Source organism: Erinaceus europaeus, chromosome 5, assembly GCF_950295315.1.
Source record: "Erinaceus europaeus chromosome 5, mEriEur2.1, whole genome shotgun sequence".
Lineage (NCBI taxonomy): Eukaryota > Metazoa > Chordata > Mammalia > Eulipotyphla > Erinaceidae > Erinaceus > Erinaceus europaeus.
The window spans coordinates 39,127,235-39,142,577 of record NC_080166.1 but is presented as its reverse complement, the minus strand read 5'-3'; positions in this window follow the sequence as shown (position 1 = coordinate 39,142,577).

Here is a 15,343-nt window from a genome sequence, read left to right as displayed (position 1 = left end):
TTGAAACATTCTAAGCTGCCCCAGTATCAACCCATCTTCCTCAGGTGTAGCATAAAGTATGTTGTCCATCCTCCCTTCAGAGGATGGAACATTCTCTACCATTGTTGATCCAAGTTGAGGGCAAGGTCCTATGGAGGCCCACAAAGGGGTCTATTATGTTGTTCCTGATAGAAATGATTGGTAACAATGGAGAGAGGGATTTATTCAAGTTCTAGGCCCATCAAGTCTGTTTGGGAATCTCAGGACTCCCCGATTAGGGCCCCAGTTGGTGGAATGGCCTGAGATGACTAAAGAGTCATTCTTAAAGTATGCCAGTCTCTTGACCTTATTCATCTTTGCAGTCCTTGCTTTGATAAGGTTAGGTTTGGAGTGAGTGAGAGAACTGTAATAGGAAATAGGTGAGCAGGGTATCTAAGTCTAAGTGGACGCTATTTCATTATGAACTTGATACTGACTCACTACAGACTATTGTGTATTTTTGCTTTCAGGTATATATTTTGCCCTAATTTATGGATACATGTGAACATATGCTCTATCTAATAGGACCTGGCTTATATATAGGTTTTGAGACTTTGTTAGGTAGTGAACCTCCTGGAATGGACTTAGAGAATACCATGAAAGGAAAGGTCTCACCTGAGTGATGAGGGTGAAGGGTTGGCATTCCATGTTTGACGTCTCTGTACACAGTCTGAGGTGAGGGATGCTGAGATGGTACTCATTGCATGGATTAGGTTGGGATTGGTGGATGCAATATCATTTGGTATGACTTGAGAGAAGAATGCAGGGAAGTGAGTCCCACCCCAGAGGTTCCAGGATTGGGAGAAATATAGGTTCTATAGAGGAAGCATGAGAATCCTGTTGTCTTAGGATTTAAGAAGATAATAGATAGTTATTGCAATAATCACATTGTTTGGCAATTGGGTTAACTTTGAAATATCACTTTTTTAGGATTTGCTGTATCATACATATCATCACCATAATTGATGCCCTTTGACATTATTTGCATATAGCTATGCCACCAGTTGTTTTTGTTCTCCCTGGACTAACTTTTTAAGAAAGTCAACATATCAAAGACTCAGCCTGTTAAAAAGACTCAGTCTGTGCTTTAAAAATTTTGAGACATTCAGTCAGTTTTTCCACTCTCATATTACTTAGTGATTTATATGACTACAAATTAATAGGAGTGTATAAAACACCATTCCCACCACCAAAAGACTGTGTCCAATCCAATTCCACCCACCCCCACCTCACCTCATGAAGCTGAACATCCACCCTCACCCTCCACCCAGGGTTTTTACTTTTTTTTACTACAAATTCAGTCAGATCCTGCTTTGAGTTTCTCTATCTATTATTCTTTTTCAACTTCTGTTTATGAGTGGGATCATCCCATAGTCATCTTTATCTTTCTGACTTAGCACACTTAACATAATTCTTTCTAGCTCCATCAAAGATGGGTCAGAGAATGTGGCTTAATTGTTCTTAATAGCTGTGTAGTATTCCATTGAGTATATATACCACAGTTTTTTCAGCCATTCATCTGTTGTTGGGCACCTAGGTTGCATCCAGGTTTTAGTGATTACAAATAGTGCTTCTATGAACATAGGTGTACAAATATATTTTTGATTGGGTGTTATGGAGTCCTTGGGGTATGTATAAACCAGGAAAGGAATTACTGGGTGATATGGAAGGTTCATGTCTAGCTTTGTGAGAGTTCTCCAGACTGCTCTCCACAGAGGCTAGACCAATTTACATTCCCACCAAAAGTGCTGAAGGGTTTCTCTGTCACCACAACCTCTCCAGCATTTGTTGCTGTTGTCCTTTTTGATACATGCTATTCTCAAAGGATGAGGTAATATCTCAAAGTTATCTTTATTTGCATTTCTCTGACAATCATTGACCTAGAGCAGTTTTTCATATGTCTGTTAGCCTTTTGGGTCTCCTCTGAATAAATGTTTTGTTAATTTCCTCTGCCCATTTTTGGATGGGATCATTTGATTTTTTGTTGCTGAATTTGTTGAGCTCTTTGTATATCTTGGTGATTAATCTCTTGTCTGATGTATGGCATGTGAAGATCTTCTCCCATTCTATGAGGGGTCTCTTTGTGTGATGTCAGGTTGCATTGAGGGGGCAGAGAGAAGAGACCAGGAACTCAGGGTGGAGTGGGAACATAAATCTTTTTTCACATGGGCACCCCAGGGTTGGGTGCAGGCACAGCAGGTTTAGGCCATGTGGATCTAGCAAAATGACCACCTCCCACTACACATGCCAGCCTTTCTCCAGGTTGGGATTGGAAGAGAAAGAGAGAGAAACTGGAACAGCAGTGGGTTTTTTGCTGGAAGTGGCAAGTTGGAAATGGAAATGGCTAGGAAAGGGAGTGGAGATAGGCAAAAGGCATGCTGGGAAAGTATAAGTGTCCTTAGCAACTGTTCCAATGGTTTTAACTGAATTGCAATACATTGAGGGGATAACGTGGTGTGGATCTTTCAGGCAAAACAATGATTATGTAAGCAGAGCAGGGGCTGACTTTAAGGCCGAACAGTTTCTTTGGCTATTCAGAAGCCTTTTAGTTTGATGTAGTCCCATTGATTTGTTTCTGCTTTAGTCTTCCTTGCAGTTGGGTTTGTTTCATCAAATATGTCTTTGAGGTTTAGGTGGGAAAGTGTTCCACCAGTTTTCCTCTAAGTATTTGATAGTTTCTGGTCTAACATCCAGGTCCTTGATCCATTTGGAGTTGATTTTTGTTTCTGGTGAGATAGGTGATTCAGTTTTATTCTTCTGCATATTTCAAGCCAGTTTTCCCAGAACCATTTATTAAAGAGAGCCTCCTTCCTCCAGTTAATACTTTGGGCCCCCTTATCAAAGATTAGATATCCATAGATGTGGGGATTTATTACTGGGCTTTCAATTCTATTCTGCTGGTCTGTGCACCTATTTTTGTTCCAGTACCAGGTTGTTTTCATGATGATGGCCTTATAATATAGTCTGAGATCGTGGAGTGTGATGCCTCCATTTCTGTTTCTTTTCCTCAAGATTGTTTTGGAAATTCTAGGTATTTTCTGGTTCCAGATAAATGACTGTAGCTTCTGTTTGGGACTCTCTGGTTCTCTTGAATCTTAATGTTCTTTCTGTTGTTCAGGTCTGTGAAGTTTTCTTTTATTATTTCCTCTAGAATGTTTACTTCTCCTTCCTCTCTTTCTTACTCTGGCAGGCCAATTATATGGATGTTACTTCTTTTGAGATCATCCCATATGTCTCTGTTGTTGTTTTCAGTGTCTCTCAAACTTTTTTTGAGCTCTTTTACCTCTTTCTTTGTTTTCTGTAGCTCATTCTCTGTCTGGCTAAATCTGTTCTCTGCTTCTGTTAGTTTGCTTTCCCTTCCCTCAGTTTCTTTCTTCAGTTTAGATATAGTATTAGCTTGTTCTGCTAATTGACCTTTTAGTTCAGTTATTTCAGCTTTCAGTTCTCTAATTACCTCAAGGTAGCTTGTGTTTTCCTTGAGGGTCTCATCTGTTGTTTCCCTAATTCTGATAGCCCTTTCCTCCATAGTTGTCTTCATTTCTGTCATTACTAGATTTACTGTTTATTGAATAATTTTCTTATATATGGTTACTTCTGACTGATTTGGAGTTTCTTCTGGGCTCCTGTCTTGATTCATTGTGGTTGCAGTTTTATTTGCTCTTGGTTTAACCTTTTTTTATTGATGTGTTTTTTATTTTTCTCTTTTGTTGTTCTTCAGATGTTGTGTTTTGAGTACAAGCCATGCTATACTTAATACCTTTATGACAAATGCAGTCACCAACCTCAAAAATGTACAGCAATAGTAACTGAAGCAAAAATTGATGCAGTTTAACAAATACCAGTTAGCCAAACCATGCCTCCAGTCTAAGAAAAAACAGCAACCAAATCCAAATGAAAAAGAAAAAGAAAGGAAAAATGGGAAAACAAGAATAGACATTTCTGCAAATCTACTGTCCACTGTAAATTCTAGGGATAGCAAGAGGAGAAAGGGTAGTAGAGAACAGAGAGACACACAGAGTCCACTCTGAGTCAGATTTCTTTGCCAAAATATTTCACAAATGAGTATCAGTGAATTCACAAAGCAGAAGAAGGAGGAAGGAAGAATAGAAAGCAAGAGAGAGAGAAAAAAGAGCAGTGAAAGGAAAGATGTGTGTTTTTTTTTAATTAGCTAGGAGGAGGGAAAAAGGGGAGAGTGTATGAAAGAGGTAGGGTGCAACAAGTTCCTCTCACAATGGATAAGACACCCAGTCATCTACCAATGGCAAACACAATAACTGTTAATTTTGGTAAACCTTAAGAAGGGGGGGAGGGACACACATATATATATAATAGTAATAATAAAATAGAATAGAATAAAAAAATCCCTAACTGTCAGTCTGCAGCTTGGATGGCTCCAGATTGGCTCAGGCAGCCTGAGCAAAGAGAGCCAATAGTTAAAAAACAAACGAACAAACAGAAAAACCCTCCAGGAAGGGGTGAGACTCTGATTGTTCAGATATTTTGTCACTCAAATAGAACTCCAGCCACTTAGGAAAAAAAAAAAAAAACAGAAGAAAATCAATAAGAAAAAGGATTGGAATGACATTGCTGGTGAGCCAGGAATTTTGGGAAAGAAAAAAGCTCAGTGGGGAGCCTGCTAGGAGCAGCTCTCCAGCCCCTGGGGTCTGGTTATGGGATAGGGGGGAGAGTGATGCACTTCAAAAATAATCAAAAGATTTTTTTTTCTTTTTCTTCCATTTTCTAACCAAAGACTGAGCTATAGAATCCCTCCTTGGTGTCACACATAGGACCCCTTATTCACCATCCTGCTGATGGCCTAGTGTCCTGCCCTATCTTGCCACTGTTGTCAGAGCTCATACCAGCAGCTGCCTCTGAGTGGCCATCTTGGCTCCACCCCAAAATCCTTATTCTTAGGCATATAAAATATAATCAGCAGGAAGTCCGGTGGTAGCACGGCGGGTTGAGTGCATGTGGTGCAAAGTGCAAGGACCCATGTAAGGATCTAGGTTCAAGCCCCTGGCTCCCCACCTGCAGAGTAGTGCTTCACAGGTGGTGAAGCAGATCTGCAGGTGTCTCTCTGTCTCTCTTCCTCTCTATCTCCCACTTCTCTCTCAATTTCTCTCTGTCTCTATCCAATCACAAGTTACATATATAATCAGTGATCTAAAATTTTGGCAAAATCCATTACAATTAAAATTGATTCTAGAAATAAAGATTTTGTATATATTAATGAAAACAAATGACCATAATCAGCTTTGATTTTGTTCTCAGGAAAATGGGTTTTCTTCCTCAATTACAACCATGTGCTGGATTTTTTTAAAATTTTATTTATTTTATTTTTGAGAGAGATACAGAATGAGACAGAGAGAAACACCAGAGCATTGCTTAGTTCTGACTTATGGTGGTATAGGGGATTGAACCTGGGAATTTGGAGCCTCAGGAATTAGAGTCTGTTTGCATAACAATTATTCTATCTATCCCTACCCTCATGTGCTGGCTTTTTTAATCACACATTTAATTGTGATTATGAGATACTGAAGTATTTCTATCTAAGCTTTCTATTTCCTACAATTTGATTCATTAAAATTCAAATAATTAAAATTGTATAGTATTACTATGATGAGTATTCTCATGTTGTTTACTATTGGCAAAATTTAGTTGACTTTTTTAAAAATCCAAACGTTAAACAATAAGTTTAGTACATAAGAAAATTTTACTCTTGAAAGTTCATCTAAACAGATAGAAAGCTTCTTTGAATTGCTTTCTATGTCTCTCATCCCAATCATGTTACAGGATTTCAGGTGCATAAGTATAGACAGGTAATCAGAAACATAGACATCTCTTGGGATGTTTTGAAAATGTAAATTATCCATCAGCATTTGCTATCTACTGACTGAAAATTCACATGCTAATTTTTTTTATGATTTGTATTCACATTATTGTTTGAGAAGCATTTGGTCAGAAGTTATGAAAATAAACTCTTTCAATTTTCTTCTCTTTTTTGTTGTTATTTGCGGTACCTTTGCTTGAATCTCATCTTGAAGCTAAAACAAATTACAGTTTTTTTTCTACCAAGCTTAAAACTTTCTTTCTTTCTTTTGTGATTTAGAGTAAATGTGGTTGCATGATTTCAAACCAATCATATCAAGATACAATTGAAGTTTTCCTCAAAAGCTCAAAGATGTAAAAAAAAAAAAAAGTCACAAACTAACAATTACTTGAAAAACAAAATTGTTTACATGGTAAGATTATTTTTATCTATAAGTCCATTCAACAAAAACATAGATTCACTGAAGCAATTTACTAATTTTTCTTCTTCTTCTAGTGCTTGTATATGGTGAGAGAGCTGTCCCTCAATACTACTCTTAAAACTGGAACAATTTACAAAAATAACATGACATTATTTTGATCATTTACACTAAACACATAAATGAAAAATAAAATCTCTATTTTCAAAGAGTATATGATTCAATTTATCCTAGATAATGCTCTTAAGAAAACAATCTTTTCAGTACATATATACTTATCAGAAGAGGAAGAAACAAAAATAAAAGATTATTTCATTTCCTCTAAGCCCTGTGAAAATAACCATTCTTCATTTAACCTATAGGAAATCCATTTGTAAAGGAAACCTTTCTACTTAGTGTTTCATCTTTTCTAAGAGAGATTCTTATAAACCTGGATAACATATTACTTCTTTCAGCCCATAAAGTCTAATGTTTCCCTCTTTACAAGGGTGCAGCCTTATGATTAATGGACTATATAGAGAATGACATTATGTGATGTAACAACCAGGTACCTTCTATCTAGTATCTTGGGAGCCTGATGATTTCAAGGCTTCCTATTACAACTCCCCAGAACTCAGCAGCCAAGCTGTAAGAAAGCCAAACCACATGAAGAGGCCATAAACAGTTTCTCTGTCTGTCAGCACTTCTGAACAACATAAGGAACATCAAATGACATTTATTGCAATTGAATATGCAAATCATCCGACTTCCAGCCAACTTCTGATTGCAACAGTATTCAAGATGGTAAATGAGAACTGCCAGCTCTGCTTTTCCTGAATTGCTGAATAAAAATTATGGGCAAAATAAAAGGATTGTCTTGGGATATAAAATTATGTGGCAATTTCTTTTACAGAAATAGATAAAACATCAATAAATACTCCTAATCCATATATATAGAGGCAATTTTTATTTCTTGTGCTCTATTTCTCTCTCCCATGCCATAAGCTACTTTTTTTAAAAATTATTTCTTTATTGGGGGAGTCAAAAGCTACTTTTTTTTTCCCTCCAGGGTTATTGCTGGGACTCAGTGCTGACACCACAAATCCACTATTCCTGGAGACTATTTTTTCCTTTTTGTTACCCTTGTTTTTTTTAATCATTGTTGTAGTTATTATTGTTATTGATGTCATTGTTGTTGGATAGGACAGAGAGAAATGGAGAGAGGAGGGGAAGACTGAGAAGGGGGGAGAAAGAAAGACACCTGCAGACCTACTTCACTACTTGTGAAGAGACTCCCCTGCAGGTGGGGAGCCGGGGGCTCAAACCAGGATCCTTGCATGGGTCCCTTGAGCTTTGTGCCATATGTGCTTAACCTGCTGCGCTACTGCCCGACTCCTCATAAGCTACTTTTAAAGCACAAATACTAGCTATAGTTTTTGTCTGATCATGAGTAACTTGATGGTCTCAGATTGCCCAAATACCAGTTTTCTAATTTTATCAAAGCTAAATAATCTGACTGTGGTGCATGCCAGTGAGTATAAAATTAGAGAGCATTGCTGGTAATACTAGAACTGGAGTTAAAGAATTAAGGGAAAATTTCACCATATAAAAATGTTAGCTACATATTAAATGGAGAATTATCTAAGGTAAGCAAAAGCTTATTAATGAGAGAATAAAAATATTGTTGGTTAATTTTGAGGGATGCCTTTCTAGATATGGCATTGCCTCACAATCTTTTCCAGAGAAAAATTATTTCCTACTAATAACATTTTAAATTGTTTGGCTGGTTTCATCTATTAGATTGTACTTGTTTCCACTGCATGGATAAAGGAATTTATTTATTTATTTATTATTTAATAATGATTGACAAGACTGTAAGAGGGGTACAATTCCACACAAATCCCACCACCAGAGTTTCATATCCCATATCTTCATTGTAAACTTTTTTATACTTTATCCCTCTGGGAGTATGGATTATTACGGGGTGCAGAAGGTGGGAGGTCTAACTTGTGTAATTGCTTCTACACTGGATATGGGTGTTAGCAGGTCCAATCATACTCTCAGTCTTTCTCTATCCTTCCTTAGTGAGGCAGGGCTTTGGAGATTCCAGGCTTCATTGGTAAGGTCACCTGCCCAGGGAAGTCAGGTTGCATAATGGTAGCATCAGCAACTTGGTGGCTGAAAAGCATTAAGAGGTAAAGGAGAACAAACTGTTTAATAATCAGTAATATATAGGTAAGAATATATCAGATGAGATTTGGGGTCTTCATTTTGGAAAAAGGAAGTCTATTTGAAATATATTCCAAGGGACCCTTGACTCTACTAATTTTTGCTTGAACCTGACTGCAATATGCAGGTGGGGAGATGGTGTCAGAGTTAGAAATAGGGATAAAAAGCTGTATCAGGGGAAAAAGTAGTTCCAAAATATGGGAAAAGTATATAAATACCATCAAATGTAAACCCCATCAATCTGATCTGGGCCCCATATTTACTATAGGAACCTGTGTAACCTCTGGATCCCTGTTGGTAAGAGCTTATATCCCATGGTCATAACTAGAAACATTGTAGGGTACAGTCATTTTGAGACTAGTCTCCCTTGAGTAGAAGAGTATGTTGATGCAGCCTCCCTTCAGAGAGTGGGGCAGTCCCTACCATTGTTGTGCCACACTGAGGGCAAGGTCCTGTAGAGGCCCACTAGAGGGTCCACAATGCTGTTCCTGATGGAAATAACCAGCAATGATGAAGAAAGGGATCTGTTAGATGTCTAGGCCCATCATATCTTTCTGGGAATCTGAGGATTCCCTGACGAGGGGCCCAGATGATGCAGTGCCTGGTTGTGACCAAAAGAGCCATCATCTGCATAACAGAAAGACTGCTGAAGAGAGGATAGGATTCCCCTAAGACTCACCAAATGCAACTGTGAGTCTACATTGCTAGTGACATCAGAGGCTGGAGCAGCAGTGGGGGGAGGCATGTGTTGACATCGGAGGATAGAGAACTGACTGGTAAATTCAGAAGATCTACACCCCAGTGCCCTAGTAGTAGGGCAGTATAGTGGGAGCCTTTCCACATTATTCTCCTGATGAGAACATGGTGAATGGTTGCCTCAGAACCTACAGACTATATATAAGACTTGTTTAAACACTCACGGGGCCCAGCAGTGCTGCCCAACTTGGCAGAGAAGCTGAATTGAGCCTGGAGCTTTGGATCCTTGGGGTGTGAGAGTCTCTGCATAACCACTGTATTGTCTCTCCCCCACCCTGCTTTTCTCTTGGTCAGGAGTGAGGGATTAAGCTAAGAAGTCTATTTATAGTTTAAAAGCTCTCAGAGTCCCATAGCCTACAGGGAAGAAAAAGAACAAAAGAGGCGTTAACAGCCATTATGCTCCACCTCAGGGATTGAAAAAACATGATAAATCATGAAGTAAGTCAGAAACAGAAGGATGAATATGGGATGATCTCACTCTCAGGCAGAAGTTGAAAAACAAGGTCAGAAGAAAAAACACACGTAGAACCTGAACTGGATTTGGTGTATTGCACAAAAGTAAAAGACTTTGGGGTGGGTTATGGGGAAAGTACAGGTCCTGGAAAAGGATGACAGAAGACCTACTGAATGTTGTATTGTTATGTGGAAAACTGAGAAATGTTATGCGTGTGTGAACTATTGTATTTACTGTCAACTGTAAAACATTAATCCCCCAATAAAGAAATTAAAAAAACCAAAATGCTGGTTTTTATTTATTGAGCTATTTTAGTCCTTACTTTATCTGAAAAGGTCAGCCTTAGAGTGATTGAAAGAAGTGAAGTAGGAAGTAGGTAGGGAAGGTATCTAGCTCTAAGTAGACACTACTTGATTAAGTATTTGATTTTTTTTTTTTTTTGTGGAGGGGGGAAGTTTCTAGTTGCTTGCTGCACTTACTGAGTCACTGAAAAAGATGATGCACTTTTATTTAAAGGTATATTTACCCTATCTTATGGATACATGTGCACATGTGGTCCTGGGCTATTTTTTTAATTTATTTTTTATTTAAGAAAGGATACATTAACAAGACCATAGGGTAGGAGGGGTACAACTCCACACAATTCCCACCATCCAATCTCCATATCCCATCCCCTCCCCAATAGCTTTCCCATTCTCTATCTCTCTGGGAGCATGGACCCAGCGTCGTTGTGGGTTGCAGAAGGTGCAAGGTCTGGCTTCTGTAATTGCTTCCCCGCTGAACATGGACATTGACTGGTCAGTCCATACTCCCAGTCTGCCTCTCTCTTTCCCTATTAGGGTGGGTCTCTGGGGAAGCAGAGCTCCAGGACATATTGGTGGGGTCTTCAGTCCAGGGAAACCTGGCTGGCATCCTGATGACATCTGGAACCTTGTGACTGAAAAGAGAGTTAACATACAAATCCAAACAAATTGTTGAGCAATCATGGACCCAAAGCATGGAATAGTGGAGAGGAAGTGTTAGGGGGGTACTCGCTGCAAACTCTAGTGTACTTCTGCTTTCAGGTATATATTTTGCAGTAGTTTATGGATACATGTGAGCATATGCTCTCTTTCACAGAAACTGGTGTACATCTATGTTTTGGGTATTGAACACGTATCTACGGGGACAGAGCTCTTGGGGCAGACTGCAAAAGGTTTAAGGTCTCTAAGCACTGAAAACATATCCTTTAATTCTTGTATCTCAGCCACAAGGTCTCTTAATGATGAGATATCAGTGGGGGAGGGGTCAAAGAAGCAGAAGCCACTGCAGAAAAAACCGAACACGTGTCTGAGGGGGCAAAAGTTTTGGGGCTGACTGCAGATCACTTAGGGCGTTTAAGTCCTGAGCACATATCTTTAACTCTCATATCTCAGCCTCAATGTCACTTAACCTCTTGGCAGGAGGCCTTGCACATATCCTGAAAGTAGCAAATATAGCCATGAGAACCCACCGTGTAGCAAAAATTAAAGAGTCTCTGAGATCAAGAGCCTGTCCCAGGAGAGAAGAATATAATGTCTGGGACACCTCCTCATAAAGCAGAAAAAATCCCATGGTGGGGGGAATCATGGGGCCACAGAGGCAGGCAGATGCCACCTACCTGTGTCTGGGCGACTTTTCTGGACCTCAGGCTGGGTCACCCAGTGGGGTGTGAGTATGGGACACGATGGGCGCCAGGTGTCGGGCTGTGCCGCAGAGAAAAGAGAGAGGAGGTCTGGAGCAAGTGGGGTACAGAAATCTTTATTATTGGATCAGGAGGGGGTGGCTCAGGCCAGAGTGACCGTGCATACGCTCATGAGAGAGAGAGAGACACAGAGAGAGAGAGAGAGGACAGGCGTCGAGAGAGAGAACAAGGGGGGGAAGTGGGAGCGCTTTTATTGGGCAACAACCAGGGGTGACGTGTCGGGACATAATTGGTTGAAAAGGGCACTGCTAGGATATCGCAGGGAGTGGTAAAACCTGGGGGCATAGACTGCATCTGAATAATTCCTGAACATCACTAGACAACATATTTCCCAAACAGTGAAAGAGAGAAACATTCTGTTTGCCAGATTATAGAACAGAGAAGAAATTCAGCCCTCTTTCTTATGCTATCAGGAAGAATCATTCAGCCATTCCCACAACAAAGTATATGTCCAATGCTACTGACAAGGTAAAGGAAAATATGCCACAAAACAGAAACAGCAGGAGATTGTTAACCAGTCTGAATCCAATAATAAAATGTCCAACAGAATCATATTCTTTTTTAGGATTTATGAAAGAGAGAGAGAGAGAGAGAGAGAGAGAGAGAAGTGGAGTGCCAGAGTATCAGACTCAGGGCTTCATCCATGCAATTTTGCTTCTCTGCTCACTATGAAACATCCTGGCAGGATTCCTAATCTTTTTTTTAATTTAATTTTTCATTTACAAAAATGAAAACATTGACTAAACCATAGGATAAGAGGGGTACAACTCCACAAAATTCTCACCACCAGAACACTGTATCCCATACCCTCCCCTAATAGCTTTCCTATTCTTTAAAAAATTTTTTTTTTTATTTAAGAAAGGAGACATTAACAAAACCATAGGATAGGAGTGGTACAACTCCACACAATTCCCACCACCCAATCTCCATATCCCATCCCCTCCCCAATAGCTTCCCCATTCTCTATCCCTCTGGGAGTATAGACCCAGGGTCATTGTAGGTTTCAGAAGGTGGAAGGTCTGGCTTCTGTAATTGCTTCCCCGCTGAACATGGGCATTGACTGGTCGGTCCATACTCCCAGTCTGCCTCTCTCTTTCCCTATTAGGGTGAGTCTCTGGGGAAGCAGAGCTCCAGGACACATTGGTGGGGTCTTCAGTCCAGGGAAGCCTGGCCAGCCGGCATCCTAATGGCATCTTAACCTGGAGGCTGAAAAGAGAGTTAACATACAAAGCCAAAAAAATTGTTGAGCAATCATGGTCCTGGGCTATTTCTAAGTTCATAGTCAATGGACAGAAGCTGAAAGCATTTCCCTTCAGATTGGGGACTAGGCAGGTCAGTCCATTATCACCATTACTCTTCTAAACAGTATTGAAAGTTCTCACCATAGCAATCAGGCAGGAGAAAGGAATCAAAAGAATACAGATTGGAAGGGATGAAGTCAAGCTCTCACTATTTGCAGATGAAATGATAGTATACATAGAAAAACCTAAAGAATCCAGCATAAAACTACTGGAAAACACTAGGTAATATAGCAAGGTGTCAGACTACAAAATCAGTGTACAAAAATCAGTGGCATTTCTTTATGCAAATACTAAATCTGAGGAAAAGGACACCCAGAAACAACTCCCATTCACTGTCACAGTGAAATTGTTAAGATATATAGGAATAAACCTGACTAAATAAGTGAGAGACTTGTATACTAAAATTAATGATTAGCTATTCAAAGTAATAGAAAATGATACCAAAAAAGTGGAAAGACATCCCATGCTCATGGAATAGAAGAATTAATATAATCAAAATGGATATTCTACCCAGAGCCATATACAAATTTAATGGGATACCCATTAAACTCCCATCAAGTTTCCTTAAGAGGATAGAACAAAATTTAGAATCATCTATATGGACCCAGAAAATACCTAGAATTGCCAAAACAATCTTGAGGAAAAGAAACAGAAATGGAAGCATCACACTCCCAGATCTCAAAATATATTACAATCAAAACATCCTGGTACTGGAACAAAAAATAGGCACACAGACCAGTAGAACAGAATTGAAAGACCACGCCTATGGACAAACAATTTTTGATAAAGGGGCCCAAATTATTAAATGGAGGAAGGAGGCTCTCTTCAATAAATGGTGCTGGGAAAACTGGGTTGAAACATGTAGAAAAATGAAACTGAGTCACATTATCTCCTTATCCAAATGGGTTAAGGACCTGGATGTTAGACCTAAACTGTTAAATACTTAGAAAAAAACATTGGTGGAACATTTTCCCACCTAAACCTCAAGGGCATCTTTGATGAAACAAACCCAATTGCAAGGAAGACTAAAAACAGAAACAAATCAGTGGGACTACATCAAATTGAAAAGCTTCTGAACAGCCAAATAAACTATCACACAAACCAAGAGACCCCTCATGGAATGGGAGAAGAACTTCACATGCCATAAATCAGACAAGAGACTAATAACCAAAATACACAAAGAGCTCAGCAAACTTAGCAAGTTTAGCAAATTATTCCATCCAAAAACAGAGGATATGAAGATAACATTCACTACAGAGGAGATCCAAAAGGCCAACAAACACATTTAAAATTGCTCCAGGTCACTGATTGTCAGAGAAAGGCAAATAAAGACAACATTGAGATACCACCTCACTCCTGTGAGAATATCATACATCAAAAATGACAGCAGCAACAAATGCTGGAGCAGTTGTAGGGACAAAGGAACCCTCCCTCCTACACTGCTGGTGAGAATGTAAATTCTCTTTGAAGAGAATTTTACAAAAGAATGTAAATTCTTTTGGAGAGAATGTAAACCTCTTTGGAGAGCAGAGGAAAACCCTCAGAAGGCTAGAAATAATCCTCCCATTGTCGGACTAGCTTCGCGAGTGGAAACAGATGACCAGGGACTCATGGTTGAGCTATAGGCAGTATCTATTCATGCACAATCTAAGCCGAGCTAGACTAAACTAAAACTAACATACTTGCCAAGTAGGGTGTAAACAGGATGTGATGTAGAGAGGGTGGAGAGAAAAGTGACTGGTGAATATCAGGGTGTGACAAGGAGAGGGGGTGAAGCAGGCAAGAATTCTACCACTGAACCACCAATGCCCTGGAGGGAGGGTGGTGCTTGTTAACAGTGGTTATGTAAATAGAATAGTGTTAAGCAGGGGGGATTAAACCAAATGAAACAGAAGAGGTTTTTAGAAGTAGAATTAGAAGCATACCAACATCCCATATGACCCAGTTATTGCTCTCCTAGAGATATATCCCAAGGGCTCCATAACAACCAACAAAAAAGATATGTATAGACCTATGTTCACAGCAGCACAATTTGCAATAGCTAAAACCTGGAAGCAAATCAGATGCCCAATAACATATGAATGGCTGAGAAAGCTGTAGTATCTATACACAATGGAATACTATGCAGCTATTAAGAACAATGAACCCCCCTTCTCTGACCCATCTTGGATGGATCTAGAAGGAATTATGTTAAGTGAGATAAATTAGAAATCCAAGATTAGTATGGGATGATCCCACTCACAAACAGAAACTGAGAAAGAAGAACAGAAGGGGAAACTCAAAGCAGGATTTGAATGAGTTTAGAGTATTGCACCAAATTAAAAATCTCTGGGTGGAAGGTGAGGGTAGATCTTCAGCTTCACTCTCTCAAAACAAATGTCTCAAACTTTTTGATGTGTAGACTATACCTCTGAGTATATGTTTCTTCAATCTAAGCACTTAAAACTTCAGAGTATAATCAAATTGAATTTTAACAGTGGGCTCAAATTGTTAATATATTTCTAATAGACTTGTTCTTTGAAATATTTAATCTTTTAAAAACTTATACCGGGGAGAAAAGAAGCAACTGATATCATTACTTTATATATACAGCTATATATAAATGGTTTCAAAGGACATAAATTATGGTAAGGTC